This window comes from Mus caroli, unplaced genomic scaffold (genome assembly GCF_978045245.1).
Source record: "Mus caroli unplaced genomic scaffold, Mus_caroli_1 scaffold_11, whole genome shotgun sequence".
NCBI lineage: Eukaryota > Metazoa > Chordata > Mammalia > Rodentia > Muridae > Mus > Mus caroli.
Genome location: NW_028227266.1, coordinates 48,348,488 through 48,363,611, shown reverse-complemented (window position 1 = coordinate 48,363,611; position 15,124 = coordinate 48,348,488). Strand labels below are relative to the sequence as shown.

The following is a 15,124-nucleotide window of genomic DNA, read 5'->3' as shown; positions in this document are numbered from 1 at the left end:
CTGAACTTCCAAATTGGGAACATTGTAAATCTGAAGTGAGTTGTTATTGATTTTTGTCTCGTACTGAGGAAGAATGGATGGGCTCAGGAAGAAAGGCTTCCTGCCTGAGCATCTAGCAGCAGCCTGTCAATCGAGCCGCAGTCCTTCCTCCATCATTTATTTCTGGCTCACAGAAGTGCAGAGGCTTTCTCCACCCCAGAAGGCTGGCCAGAAAAGCAGCAGCGGCTGTCTCAGCCCAAGCCTTTTTTGTCTATGTCTACCAACACAGAAGGAGTGACCCGGGGCACTTTCTTTCTCTAGCCTTGCTGTGTCTTGTTCTTTCTGAGATTGGGAGGGAGGCAGAGGGACCCGGGGATGAGAGAGCTGCAGCTGCAGAGTGGGAGGGTGGGGAAAGCTGATGCAGCCACTTCCTTCTCTGTCCCTTCCCAGGGCCACCTCAGCCCTGTTATTTTGGGAACTCTAAGGAGGGCCTAGCTACCTTGCAGATTCCCTTCACCTCTCCCACCCTATCACAAACTTGTTTGCTCTTAACAAGCAGTCCTAATTAAAGTTGACATCACCCACAGCCCTTGGACCATAGGCTTGTAGAATATTGCATACAGAGATAAAGTTAAGATCATCTATCTATCAATCCACCCACCCCTCTCTCCATCTAACGCTCCATCTATTCATCCATTGTTTTCTCCATCCCCCTATCCCTCCCTTTATCCCCTCATCTCTCCCTCCCTCCATTCATCTCTCCACCCATCCCTCCCTCCTTTATTCCTCCATCCTTCTCTTCTTTCCTCCCTCTCTCCCTCCATCCCTCTCTCCCTCCCTCCCTTCCTCCCTCTATCCCTCCTTTCCTCTAGCCCTCCCTCCCTTCCTCCATCCATCCATCCATCCATCCATCCATCCATCCATCCATCCAACAGTCGCTTACTGATGCCCATTTTAAGCCAGGGTTAGTCAGGGTTTCTATTCCTGCACAAACATCATGACCAAGAAGCAAGTTGTGGAGGAAAGGGTTTATTCGGCTTACACTTCCGAATCACAGTATCACTTTGGTGATACTGCTGTTCATCACCAAAGGAAGTCAGGACTAGAACTCAAGCAGGTCAGGAAGCAGGAGCTGATGCAGAAGCCATGGAGGGATATTCTTACTGGCTTGCTTCCACTGGCTTGCTCAGCTTGCTTTCTTATAGAACCCAAGACTACCAGCCCAGAGATGGTACCACCCACAAGGGGCCCTCGCCCCTTGATAACTAATTGAGAAAATACCCCAGAGCTGGATCTCGGGGAGGCATTTCCGCAACTGAAGCTCCTTTCTCTGTGATAACTCCAGCTGTGTCAAGTTGACACAAAACTAGCCAGTACAGCAGGTTAGGTGTTATGCTTAGCACCTATCACTACCTAGCTCCCTACCTAGGCCAGTCTGCTGTTTCAGACAGTGGACAGCTTTTGGGGATGCTCCGGTTCCATTATGTTCCTCTGGAGTGTAGGGACTTTATGCCTACATCTTTCTCTCCTGGCACCACGTGGTCATCACCTGCACACAAATCAGTACTCACCAGCAGACTGTTAGACTGCACAGCCCTGGTATCTAGCATAAGAGATGTGTTGACTGACCCCTGGTGGCAAGGCAGTGCTACCCAGAGGAAACAAATCCCTGTTTGCCACTCTGAAGAAGTGTCAAGTGTAGTAATTTCCCAACAGTGACAAGAGCATCTCGGGGGAACAGACTGCAAAAGCAAACACAGTGGTGTCTACTGAGGGTCTGTGAGGTGCAGTGTAGATGCCACTGGAGGGAAAGGGTACAGAGAGGAATAGGGTGTGGGAGAGGGAGAGGCTGGGAAGTTTCCAGAAGTGGGGAAATTCGAGCTGTTACCTGGAGTAGTGATGTCACCAGATTTGAAATTTAGGATTTCTATTTCCCCCTCCCCCTCTCCTGTCCCCTCCCACCCCATCTCTTTCCTGGCAAGAACAATTTACTGTGTAATGTTTTTCAAGTTGGGGCTGGGGCTGTTACTGTTTAGGTCCCTCACAGGATGGTGTGTCATGTGGGACAATAGAGCCCATAGGCACACATGACATGACATTTCTCCTGTTTCATCTTGGTGCTTAGTCCCAGCCAAGGGATGAGCAGAGTAGGACGTGTGAATCAGAAAGGTCAGATCCGAAGGGTCAAGGATCAATTTAGTGTCCTTGTGTTTGGAAAACCCCAGAGGACGACCTTTGGCAGACACTGCCCAGGGGAGAGAGCAAACCTCAGGTTTTCTGTTGCCCCACAGTCTCTGCCTCATTAAAGCAAGCTTGCAGGGTGCAAAGCTCCCTCTGTAAACCATGAAGATAGCAACTCCCCCAGTTATCAAATGACTCCAAAGGCAGATAGACTGTAAGTCCCCCCATCCCCCCACCCCCGGCCTCAGAAAGCCAGAGCTGAGTAAGGAGAGGAGAGGAAATGTATGTGACATGAAATGGGGTTTCCTTTTTATCATCTCAGATTCCCTACTGTGGGGCACCCTCCTTCCTCAGCTGCACATACAGCCATGTTTTAGGATACAACTCAGAGGGATTCAGGCTCTCAGAAATCCTGGCATGATGCTGTTACCGCATAGATGTGCCCTTTCCAAAGGCACAAAACAGGAAGGTGACCTGCCGATTCAGAGGAAGGCAATAAACCACACATTCAATTAGGATGACGTGCATTTAATCACAATTGTTTAATGGTATTTGAGATTTCTTATTTAATCAGTAATGAGACTACCTAGCAATTAATGTTCACGGAATCGCGCGCTGCCCTTACCAGCACAGTGTTGATTTTAAACTAATCTTTCTATTTTATATCCTCTCTCTATTTCTGTGGTTAATAAAGGTGCCATAATGAGTTGTATTAAAACATCAATTTCTTCCTTTGTTGAACCCACAAGTTTATCGTGGGTTTGAATCAAAATACTGAGGTGACTCTTAGGAATGTGGGTTTGGAGAATTAGGTGTTGCTTGGATAGAGGAGTCATGTGGGAGATGTCTTGGCTCATGGCCCATTAGTTCTTCCAGTGTTTTTTGGCTTTTACTGAAGGGGGTCTGAAGACAAGGACCATTTCATGGGTGAATGCTGAGGCCGTATAGACCCTCAGCTCAGAAGGACTGAAGCTTGCTTTAATGTTCCCTGTCTTGAAAGTCTGAGCATCTATTGAACCAGGAACATCCCTCCCCGCTTCTCATTTGGTACTGTTTCCAGCAAAGTTTAGCCTTTCCTGAGGATGGGTCAGAATGGGCCTCAGCTGAAGGAGAAGGTGGTCTGTGAGTGGCTTCCTCATATCCTCTTTAGAGCTGTGGGCAAGAAGCTGTGTGTGGAGCTAGAACCTGACCCTGGGTTTTCCTCATGATCTTTGTCCCTGAAGATCCATTTCTTGTGTGCTGGCATGGTGAGTTCTGTGTGTACCAGTATGGGAGTCCACGTGCGCAGGCACGGTGGAGATGCTCTAGAGAGGGGCAGATCTGTGCTTGTTGTTATGCCTGCTGTTTGTTCGTGCCCTGCTCTCAGACAAATCACTTAAACACAGTTTGTTCCAGTTTGCTCATTTGCTAAGTTAAGGACAATATAGGCTGGGAGGCTGGTTTGAAAGTTAAAAATGAGCACATAGCATCTGGCCAGCGCCTGACACTGGAAGAAGGGAAGGCATCCCTCTGTTCTCTTAAGAATGTCTGTTCAAACACATAAGCTGTCTTATTCTTGCTTTGTCTTCTGCAGGGTCTCTTTGTGTAGCCCAGGTTGACCTTGAACTCAGTTCTCTCTCAGGTGCTGGAATTATAGGCATGAGACACCATGTTCAGTCAAAGTCGTCTTCTTTGACTATCTCACTCGTATCCATCAAGGGGACAGCAAGGGTCATTGACTGTTGCCGCACAGCACAATAGCCTAAAACTAGCGGCTTTAAGTAACACGCACTACCAATGTTGCCATTTTGAAGTCAGGGATCTGGATGTGGTCTGGCTGGATTTCTGGCTCAGGCTCTTTAATAAGACCACAGTCAAAGTGTCTCCTGGGGGCATGGTCATCTCAAGTTCCCACTGGTCCCAGGATGTACTTCCAAGTTCATTCATGTGGTCATTGGCAGGATTCGCTGCATCAGAGGCTGGAGGGCAACTGTAGTTTCTTGGTAGGTGACCTTCATTAGGATAAGTGTGGACGTGGGAAGGGGAAGAGAAAGAAGAGTGAACGTTGCTTTTGCTATTGTCTGTTCGTTATACGCTAGCCACCAGGTTCAGCCTATGCTCAAGGAGAGGAGGTCACACAAGTGGACAGATGTCAGGAGGCAAGATGTCTACTGTAGGCTCTGTGTGCTTCCACCACCGCCTGCCCATGCCCAGTAAGGGGTGTGGCACTGTTAGCTCCAGAGAAGCAGAGAAATACAATCCTGCCCCATGGCTGAAAGGTGAACTGGGACATTTGTGAACAGCCCTGATGGTGCACGTGCTCCCACGGCATAGAGACTTGCTTAACTCATGAGAGGGTCTGCGGAGAGTTTTAATCAAGCACAGGTTAGTAATTCAAGTTGGGGTTTAAGAGCATAACCGACTTGAGGGAAACGGGCAAGCGTTGAATATGTTTGAGCAGGGGAGTTATTTGACTCACGGTTCTTAAAATGACTATTATTAACTGACTTTTAAATTGAAAGGGAGAAATTCGTATGCAAGGTTAAAATTAGGGGTCCAGAGGGATATGTAAATAAAAATCAGACTTCTTCACCTTCCCTGAGACGCTTCTCTGGACTATTTTTTCACTTTCTTGTATATCTTGGAAATATTGAGGAACATACACACACACACACACACACACGCACACACACACACACACACACACACACACACGAGAAGGATAGGGTGGCACATGAGTGACTTTCTTGTGTACTCCTTGGATACCTCAGGAATATTGAATGTGTGTGTGTGAGTGTGTGTGTGTGAGTGTGTGAGTGTGAGTGTGAGTGTGTGTGTGTGAGTGTGAGTGTGTGTGTGCGCTATAGCTCTCCCTTCATCCTAAATCAATTATCTACATCTTTAGCACACATTATTCTGTATCTATCTCTCTTTTTCTTTTACTTTTCCATATATTTTAGTAATAATTTCATAGCACAGACAGATCTGTCTTATTGAAGGTTTTGAAAAGATTTAAGCTGGTGGTCCAGTGGAGCGGAGTGACTACATACAGCAGAGGAAGCCAGACGAACTAAGAGACTCTTTGAATAATTCTGATTATTTTTATTCATTTATTCACCAAACATTGATTTAGGTCTTTGCTAGGCCCGGCTTATCAAGTCACAGAAGAAATGATCTCTGCTCTCAAGGAGCTCAAGGGAATGGAAACACGCAAACACATAAATCGTGGCACAATGGGTTTGGGTGATGTCACTGGGGTGGGGTGACAAGTGTCTAGACGGGGATGTCTCTGTGAGATAAAAAGCACAGAGTAGTGGGGACCCTCTTTGGAAGGAGAATTAATGGGTGTTGTGTGGTGGAGGGCTGCTTCGGGCCCTCTAGAAACATCTGTCATTTATTTCACATGCTCATAGCATCCCCACATACCGACAGGGGATCTGACAGAGACTGGTGTTACCCCACAGACTGAGTGGCTTGTGACACGAGTGGATTCCTTGTTATTTCTCAACCTTCGCTGATAGCATCTCCAACTCCCACCCGGCTGTTGCACAAACATCGAGCAAGTTCTTGATTATGCGGGAAGATGAGCCTCTGATTCATATTTGATGCTTCACGTTATGAGGCAAGCTCCCCCGCCATCTGTTCTGAGGAGGAACGTGGTACATATTTTGATTATTTTATTTTTATCTTAATCAAGTGGCACGTTTCCATCTTGATGTTCCTTAACCTGAGCAGTTGCGGCTGGGAGGCGCCGGGCCAGAAAAGACCGGCGAGGGAAGGAGGGAGGACGGAGGTGCCACCTGGTGCCAGAATGGAGTCGGATGTGGGAAAACACTGCTCTGCGAAGCCCTTTCACCTCCTGCACCAGTGAAAGTGTTTCCTGCCCTCTGGTGGTCACTGCAGGCTTAGAGCTCCAGCCTCCTGGGGCTTGTTACACAAAACAGGGCAGATGAAAGAGGTGGTCTGGACTGCTGGGAACAGCTGAGGGCCCTGAGCAGTCGCAGCTGGAGGACTGCGCATGTGTGAAGTGGAGACCTGCAGCTTCCTGAAGTGGCAAGGAGTGAGAGTAGTCCAGCTACATGTCTTAGTTGATGTTTCCTGGAGACCAGGCCTAGAATAAGGGCTCAGGAGCTGTGGGTTTATGTGTGAAAAGGAGCTGGGGAAAGTCAGGTGGCATGTGGCTAGTAGTTCAAGGCGCAGGCCTGCTGAGGATCTGTTGGGAGTGCTATCACCCCACTGGAGAGCTGGTGTGTTTGCCCCTCTCTTTCTATTTATTTTTTATTTCCATTTTATGCCTGTGTGTATCTCACTTGTATGTAGGCATCCCATGTGCATGCAGTACCCATGGCGGCCAGAAGAGGGCATTAGATTTCCCCTGGAACTGGTGTTAAGACAGTATTAGCCACTACATGGAGTGTTGGGTATTGAACCCAGGTCTCCTGGAAAAGCAGCTGATGCTCTTAACTAATGAGATCTCTCCAGACATACCCCTACCCATCGAATTCTTGATTCTGACGGTTGAGGGATATTCTCTACTTTTAGAGTGCCTGAGTTCTTAGCTCCAGAGGCAGATAAGCAAGACAAAGAAGGTGCTTCAAGTGACTGGCTGGACTTTGCTTGAGAATCATCTCTCAGAGCTGTGGCTGAGGTCCTTGGTTGACTGATAAGTGATCTAAATTATAAATGTCACCACTCCTGGAGCACAAGAGTGGGAAGAGGAATCTATACAACCATCAGGTGTGCTGTGGGGTGATTTTTGAGACACTAGGCACCAATCTCAATCCCCAAACATAAATGAGAGAGAAAACCCCAGATTTGGGCTTTCTCATCAATCCTCAACGTTGACTCTTTTCTCTTGTTCTGTGCTGACGAAGGATTTAATCCCATCTGTGCTTCTTCTTGTGGTCTAGCTTCTTTTCTAACTCCTTGATTGCTCCTAGGTTTCTGGAAGCCACTGGAAGTCTTTGGGCAGCTATGTGTAGAAAATAGACCATAATGCTTCCGTTATACTTTTATTTGGGTTAGGGGAGGAGTGATGGGAGGAGTGATGGGAGGAGCTATGGGAAGATTTATAGAAGGAGTGATGGGAGGAGTAATGAGAAGAGTGAATGATGAATGGAGGAGGGATGGGAGTGATGGGAGGAGCAATGAGAGGAATGATGATGGGAGGAGTGATGAAGGGAGGAGTGATGGGAGGAGTGATGATGGGAGGAGGGATGGGAGGAGTGATGATGGGAGGAGGGATGGGAGGAGTGATGATGGGAGGAGGGATGGGAGGATACTAATGGTCAACTGTTTAGCATGAACAAACGTCGTGTTTTCCTTTTCTCTTTTGTTGGTTAATTTTATGTACTTTGAAGTTTTCCCATGAATCATCATGCACAGAAGGTGCCTGTACAGGATCTAACAGCTCTTGGGATTTGCTCTTGTCCAGCTGCACCAGTGGCTTGGACCCCATGGCCTAAGAGGTCATTCCCACCACTATCTCTGAATGACCCAGTGGCCTCTGTGGGTATAGGTATTGTCATTCCCGATTCTTAGAACCTAAAAGGAGTGGCTACATATTCTTGTTAGTTTTTGCAATGAACAACCCCATGGGCCAGTTTATTTTAGAGACCTTAGAAATTATCTCAGAGACAGAGACCTTTTGAAATTTGACTCAAGCTACCATTTTGTAAACTTCAGTTTTCAATATATGAGTTTTTTTTCCCACACATTCATGGAGTCACACCAACACAAGGAGGTTACAGAACCATTTCTTTAGCTTTACAAACTCTCCCACGTTGCCCCTTCATAGTTCTACCTGCATCACCCAAACTCCTAGCAACTGATAGTGTGTTTTCCAGAACTATGGTTTTGTCTTTTCAGCAATGAGATTTTGAGTTTAAAAGATGGGAACAAAAGTCAACCCCGCCCGCCTTTTGAGACAGGGTTTCTCTGTGTAGCCCTGGCTGTCCTGAAACTCACTTTGTAGACCAGGGTGGCCTCTAACTTATCGAGACCCATCTGCCTCTGATAATACCAAGTGCTGGTATTAAGACTCTTAAAATAGCTGTGCTTTTGAGCTCACACATACAGCTCGTCTTCTGATCAGTTGAAGCAGGGATTCAGTGGCACTTGCCCAGTGATATATGGTCCCAAGTCCCATGAGACTGGACTCAGGAAATCTGCAAGTGCCTTTACCTGTGGCCCCCCATTCTCCTTGGGGACTGTTGGCCATTAGCCCTGAGCATTGACTTACTGACTTCAGAATAGCTTCAGCAACACAGCTTAACTTTATTAGGAACAAACAAGGGCTGTATAGATCTTGGAGAGTGGGTAGGGACTTCCAGGGTGGATATTACATTATTGCCTACAGTAAAGGCCTGGGAATGCTTCATTTCCATGAAGAGGAATTCCAAGAACCTGCTGGGGAGGCTCTTATCAGGAGAGAGAAACAATTGAACCTGTTATCCGGCCATAGACTACGTGACTGTCCTCACAGGTTCTTTGGGAGTTACAGGTGGGAAGGACTGATTGGTCATAGCACAGTACCTAATTATCATTTTGGCAGGAAGTGCTGAGTGGGACTTAAGTGCTGAATCATGCAGCACCTGCAGGAAGCTCTGTACAGGGCCATCCTCCATGTAAGGTCAGGCATCTGTGCTTAGAGATGCTCTCCAGATAAGATTGGGCAGAGAAGAGGAAGCCCTGCTGAAAAAAAAAAAAAGAGCTCTCCATTTTGCACCAAGCTCAGGGACCTTATCAGAACTCGGTAGACTGCAACCTTAATAGCAGGGCCTTCCAGCATTTACCCACTGGGTTATCTCACCAGCCCTTTCTTTTCTTTTGACTTTTCCTATTTTCCATACCTAAGAGCAGGCATATTGGGAAATACAGTCTTTCTTCCACACACCCATTTGCTTGGCCAAAGATTAGAGAATATGCTTAAGAATATGCCCAAGAGTCCAAAGTGAGAGTGTGGCAGTCCATGTGAGGTAGCCATGGGATTTCTAGCACTGAAGAATTGCAAGAAGACTGTTTGGATTTAAGTGAAAGGGAAAGCTTTGGCTCTTGAAGAATTCCTTCTGGTGTGGCTCCCACTCTTTGAATTTCTCCTGAGGGTGCACAGCTTCCATTTGAAATTTAGACCCAGGTAACACAGCAGCTCTCTGTGTCTTTCCTTTCTGGGAATGGGATCTCCTAGACTCCTCCTCCTCCTGCTCTTCTTCCTCCTCCTCCTCCTCCTCCTCCTCCTCCTCCTCCTCCTCCTCCTCCTCCTCCTCCTTCTTCTTCTTCTTCTTCTTCTTCTTCTTCTTCTTCTTCTTCCTCTTCCTCTTCCTTCTTCTCCTTTTCTCCTCCTCCTCCTCCTCTTCCTCCTCCTCCTCCTGCTCTCCCTCCTCCTCCTTCTTCTTCAATTTTTACTTAAGAGATGTAGAGCCGGGCAGTCGTGGAGCATGCCTTTAATCCCAGCACTTGGGAGGCAGAGGCAGGCAGATTTCTGAGTTCAAGGTCAGCCTGGTCTACAGAGTGAGTTCCAGGACAGCCAGGGCTACACAGAAAAACCCTGTCTCAAACAAACAAACAAAAAACCAAACCAACCAACCAACCAACCAACCAAAAACAAAAAAAGAGAGAGATGTAGAAACAAGGAAATAAAGATGGCTAGAGACTGGGAAGATACTGATGGCCAAGTGATGCCTCGTCTGGTTGATGAGAGTATCTGTGTACACAAGGGTACACACACACACACGCATACACACAGAAAAAGAGAGAGAAAGAGAGAGATCTATACAAGTAAGTACATGAACAAGTAATTAAGTTAATATTAAAAATAAATCTTGCTTATAAAACCATGGCACCCAAGGGAAAGACGCTTGATGTAGGCCTTTGTCTTCACACACATGATCATGCATAGTCTCCGCCTCTATGTGCTTAGAAACTTCTAGCTTTGATCTCAAGCCAACTGCTCTCTATGCCTGAGAAGCACAAATACACACACAAAAAATTGTGCCTGTCTTTATTCTTTTCGACCGTGGTCAGGTTTCTGTTCAGAAGGAAACAGCTTTGATTTTTCCTGGAACAAAACCATCCCCAAAGCCTGTCTCACTGTGCTTAACCATTTGGGCCTGGCTGTCAGCCGAGAGGCATGCTTTGCCAGCGTTAGTTCTGGTGATTAATGGGTAGCCCTTCCTTGCTAGGCAGGGGATGACCTTGTCCCCTTAGGGCAACTGGACTTTTGCCATAAGCTAAATAGTATATCTTGGAGATTATTTTTGTCCCAGCTTTACTGATCTATTTCATCCTTTTGACATCCATTCTGTTATGTGCATTATGCCAAATCTTTTAAGTTGATTTTGATTCCTGAATGTTTTTGGAATTGATATTCCTATGGTGCAGTTACATTTTTTTTTACTGGTTTTTTAAATATCAAAGCAGCTTTATTGCAATGAATTCACCAATAGAAACATCACACAGCTAGATTAACATATCCACTCAAAGAGACATTTGTCCTGTCCCAAGCTCTATACATCTCAATGAACTCCAATACAGTTAGAACGGCCATGGTGTTGCACTCAGTGGTGTGCACGCTATTAATTACATCTGTGCACTTATCTATCACAAGAAAATGGCAGAGTTAGAACTAGATACACAAGGACGCAAAGGTCATGAAAGGGGATCTAAAGCTTGTTGTTTTTTACTGAATCTTCTTTGAAATGATTTGAGGTTCACAGGGGAGAGGAGATACTGGGTACCTGGGCTGGGGTGTGGACAATTTATCTCACACCACAGTCTTCTGGAGGGTAGCTTTACCTGAGAGATTTTCTGGAAAACAAGTCCACTCACAGCGAGTGAGAAAGGGGTTCTTTTAAGTCTGCTGAAGCTGGGGCCAGCTCAGAGAAAGGGTCAGTGACTAACTGAAGAAACAGGGACCACAGAACCAACAGGTGGGCAGGGGCATAGCTTTTAAACTCCTACCTCAGAGCAGGTCCTTGGCTTCTGCATTGTTTGATGCAAATGGTAGAAACTGGTGAGTGGCAAAAACAAACCACCATCACCACCAACAAAAAAGCCAAACCAAACCAAAACCCACTAATACTTCAGAGCCCAGCTCTGCTGAGAGCCCGTGTGTTCGGTCAGCTCCTCCAACACTCCCCATTTCAATGCTATTGCTTCCTCTCTCTTTAAATCACTCCCCCATTTTCAACAGGGTATGGATGGCTACTTAGCCAGGGTTGACATCAAACTCACACCACCATGCCTGGCTATGATATTTCTTTCTTTCTCTCTCTCTCTCTCTCTTTCTTTCTTTCTTTCTTTTTTTTTTTTTGTTTTTTTGTTTTGTTTTGTTTTGTTTTTTTGTTTTTTGAGACAGGGTTTTTCTGTGTAGCCCTGGCTGTCCTGGAACTCACTCTGTAGACCAGGCTGGCCTTGAACTCAGAAATCCGCCTGCCTCTGCCTCCCAAGTGCTGGGATTAAAGGCATATTTCTTAAGTAGAATCAACCCCAACACTTTGCAAAGCCCTCCGCTTCCTGAGTGGTCGAACTTCAGGCGTGCGTACCTGGTTTGTGTGATGCTGGGACAGGACCCAAGGTGCTATACACCTTAGGCAAGCACTCTATTTACTGTGCCACACCTCCCTTCTAGGGTTGTTTTAAAGGATTCCTCACATGCAGGGATTCTCGGGACTAAACCTCACAGTGAGTACAGAGAGTACTGGCTAGGAAGGGAAGGGGGAGGGAGCGGGAGTTACAGGACCAAACAGCTGCTTTGGTGAGGAGGGCAGTGGTATGTTTTGTATCTTCAGTAGAGTAGTTAAACTCTTGCTAGGAGTATGGGATGTTTCAGAGGGAAAAAGGACCCATGCTCCCTTTACCCTCTCATTACGGATTCTTCTTTTTACTTTGTATCTTTTTACTTCGTATCACCTTCGCAGCTCCTTGGCGTGGCACCTGTGTCAGCAGAACGTGCCTGCCTTGCCTGTGAGTCTGTGGAAGGGAACAAAGGCCAGCAAGGCTCCAGGTGACAGCCTGCAGGCCACTGTAGGTGATGAGGGAACAGCAGAATTTGCCATTTGGAGGGACCGTGGGCTCCTGGCCTCCCGCTGGAGGGTCTGCAGCTGTCAGTGTTCTCTGAACTCCACTCTCTGCTTCCAATGAAGATGTCACAGAGACAGAAGGGAATGCCAGGCATGCCCTTTGATTTGCCGGCTTTGTGCTCCTAACTCTTTCCTGTTAAATCCTATGCAGCCCAAGGACAACTTAGAAAACAAAAACAAAGTTCAGAGCCTGAAGCTAAGAAGAAGTTCTCTGCGTTAGTGGGGTGTGGGTGGGTGGGTGGGGGGGTACAGGGCAAAGTCCGGCTGATATCAGGGGCCTCTTCTAAGGCCATCCCAAGGGGCAGGCTCATGTTCCAGATGTTTCTGTAGGGTTAGTTGGCTATTTAAGGGGCAGATGTTCTTGAATTCCCCAGCGTAGGTAGGTCGGATGGGAGCATGGGATGAATCTGACACAATGTCAGGAACCCAGAGACTCTCAGCGGGATGCTCAGGCTGCATAGGTAGGTTCCTCACATCCTGGGCTCTGGAAGATTCTGCCATCCAGGGACTGTTAAGGCGCTTGGCAGAGAATTGGCTGTTCACAGTTAGGTACATGATGGAGTGTGGGATTGTGGGCCCGCGTGCTGGGTTGTAGGTAAGTGCCGAGGAGCTCCGGGGGTGGGGGTGAAGGTGGGAAAGCACAGTCTGAGATGTGGGAAAGCTGGAACTGATTCAGAGGTCACCAGGGCTTCGACGAGGTCAGGGCCTTGGGGTCCTCAGGCTCTTGGACATCCAGGTGCTCCTGGGAGTCACAGAAGAGCTGCATCTAGCCCGTGGTGGGAAGGGAGGGCTCCAGCTAGTCCCACGATGATTGTCCTTGGCTTGATGGTGACAGGCTTGGTGGCACCTGTGTCTGGGAGCACAGAGAGGCCTTCTATGGGAGATAGATGCTAATTTGGGGATGGGATGTATTTGAAAAACTGACTCTGTCCTCTCTGTGGCCCTGGAGGGATGATGCTATTTGCTGTCAGTATTGACTTAATTCACTGTGACTTCTTTGGGCTTTCTCACTTTATTCCTGTTCTCAGTATTTGTGTGAATGAATTTCCTTGTGGTGTGTGTGTGTGTGTGTGCGTGTGTGTGCACATGCCCACAGGTATGTATATGCTCATGAGAATGCAGAGGTGAGCCTTAGGTATGGTTACTCAGGCATTGCCTGGCTTGTTTTAAAAGACATGGTTGTGTGTGCATGCACATTGTGTATGTGTGTGTGTGTGGCTTCACAGCACACATGTCAGAGGACAACTCTGTCGGGTAGGTTCTCTTTTTATGTTTATATGGGTCTCTGGGATCAAACTCAAGTAAAGGCTTTCACATTAAGTACCTTTACCTGAGCCATCCTTGCGGCTCCATCTGTTTGTTTATTGGATAGAGGGTCTTTCCCTGGGCCCTGAGGCTTGGTGGGTAGGTGAGTCTGGCTGGCTGGGGAGCCTCAGGGATCACCTGTCTCCACAGAGTGCACAACAGGACAGGCTTTCTTACGTGGGTACTGGGGATTGAACCAAGAATCTCATGCTTGTGCGGCCAGTAGTTCATTCACTGGGCAATCCCCTCACCTCTTTTACTTTTTAAAACATTCTGTTTTGTTGACTGCTGGGGGGGGGTGTGGGATGGGGTGGGCTATGCTCTCCACCACTTAACAGACCCAGGTTTTCTGTTCCTTGTTCATCCTGTCTCAGAATAGAAATATAACAAAGAGTCTATGAGCAGAGGCAAATCCGCACATCTCCTATCTTATCGTCCTCCCTGGAAAGCATCTTCTAAGCCACAGAGGACACTGGGTAAAGGGGCGGTGCAAGCAGGCGGGGAGCCCTGTTGCACTTTAGTGTGTCCCCGTGACGAAGTAAACGCGGAACAGCTGCCAGCACAGTCTGCTTGTGGCTCTAGAGGCTTGTTAGGTTCTGCCCCATTTTCTTTGTTCTGGGTTTGTCCAACAGTATTAGATAGAGGTGGGTTTGTTCGGAAGGACACCCATAGTTCATTTCACTGTCTCCATAACCCCAGCAGAAGCCAGGTTTATGATAACTTTGTACTGTCATAACAAGATATATGTTTACCAAGGAATTTTACACACACTTAGAAGCAATGGCCGAGGAGTAGAAAAAAAGACCTGCTGCAGAGAATACTTGGTTATTTTATGTTGTATATCCATCTAAGTGCTTTGTCTATGTAACTGAGTTGATGCTTACCTTAGGCTATGAGGTTCATGTTGTTATCTCCATTCTTATAGAGAAGGAAACAGAGACTCCAAGAAACACAGACAGGTTAAGACCCGTGCCTTGACAGTCAGCTTTCCTTTGCTATAAGCAAGTACCTGAGATAATGAACTTTTAAGGATAAAGGTTTTATTTTTGGCTCACAGTCTTGGAGGTATTAATCCAAGATGGAGTCACCTCAAGGATTGAACCTGTGGGGAGGCACACCATCATGGCTGGAGCACATGGAAGAGCAAACAGCTCAGTCTATAGCCAGGAAGCAGAGGGGACATACAGGAAGAAGCTGGAGTCCCATAATTCCTTTCAAGGGTATATTTTCAACAACCCAAGGGTTTGCTACATGGTTTTTCCTTCTAGATATCCACAGCACCCCTTCATAACACCTCTCTGGGGATAGAACCTTTAACCACAGACTTTGGGAGTCACTCGACATCTAGACTATAGTTCATGTCTCAGGTCACATAGTTGGCAGGGACATAGAAGAGAGGGGAAGGTGGGAGTGTCTGACTCTGAAGTTCACTTAATGTTCAAGGCTTACAGCTTCTCAGAACAGGTGTGCTTGACTCATCTTGCACTAAAGGGAGCCCCAGGGTGAACTGCAGGCATGCCTGGTTTCTGTGCCATGCAAGAGGCATCCCTGGACAAGTTTCTAGAAGCACACACTTACCCTGCCAGGGGCCAGGTTGGCAT

At 47.1% G+C, this 15,124-nt stretch overlaps 1 long non-coding RNA gene across 2 annotated transcripts in view; it reads left to right on the top strand.

The window, feature by feature from the left end:
* Positions 1–4,393: 4,393 nt before the first annotated feature.
* LOC147002009 (uncharacterized) overlaps positions 4,394–15,124 on the top strand; it is an 84,568-nt gene continuing 73,837 nt past the window's right edge. For both annotated transcript variants that reach the window (XR_015044531.1, XR_015044532.1), the window contains exons 1-2: positions 4,394–4,524; positions 5,604–5,798. This is a non-coding gene — a long non-coding RNA (uncharacterized LOC147002009). The remainder of the gene's footprint in view (positions 4,525–5,603; positions 5,799–15,124) is intronic.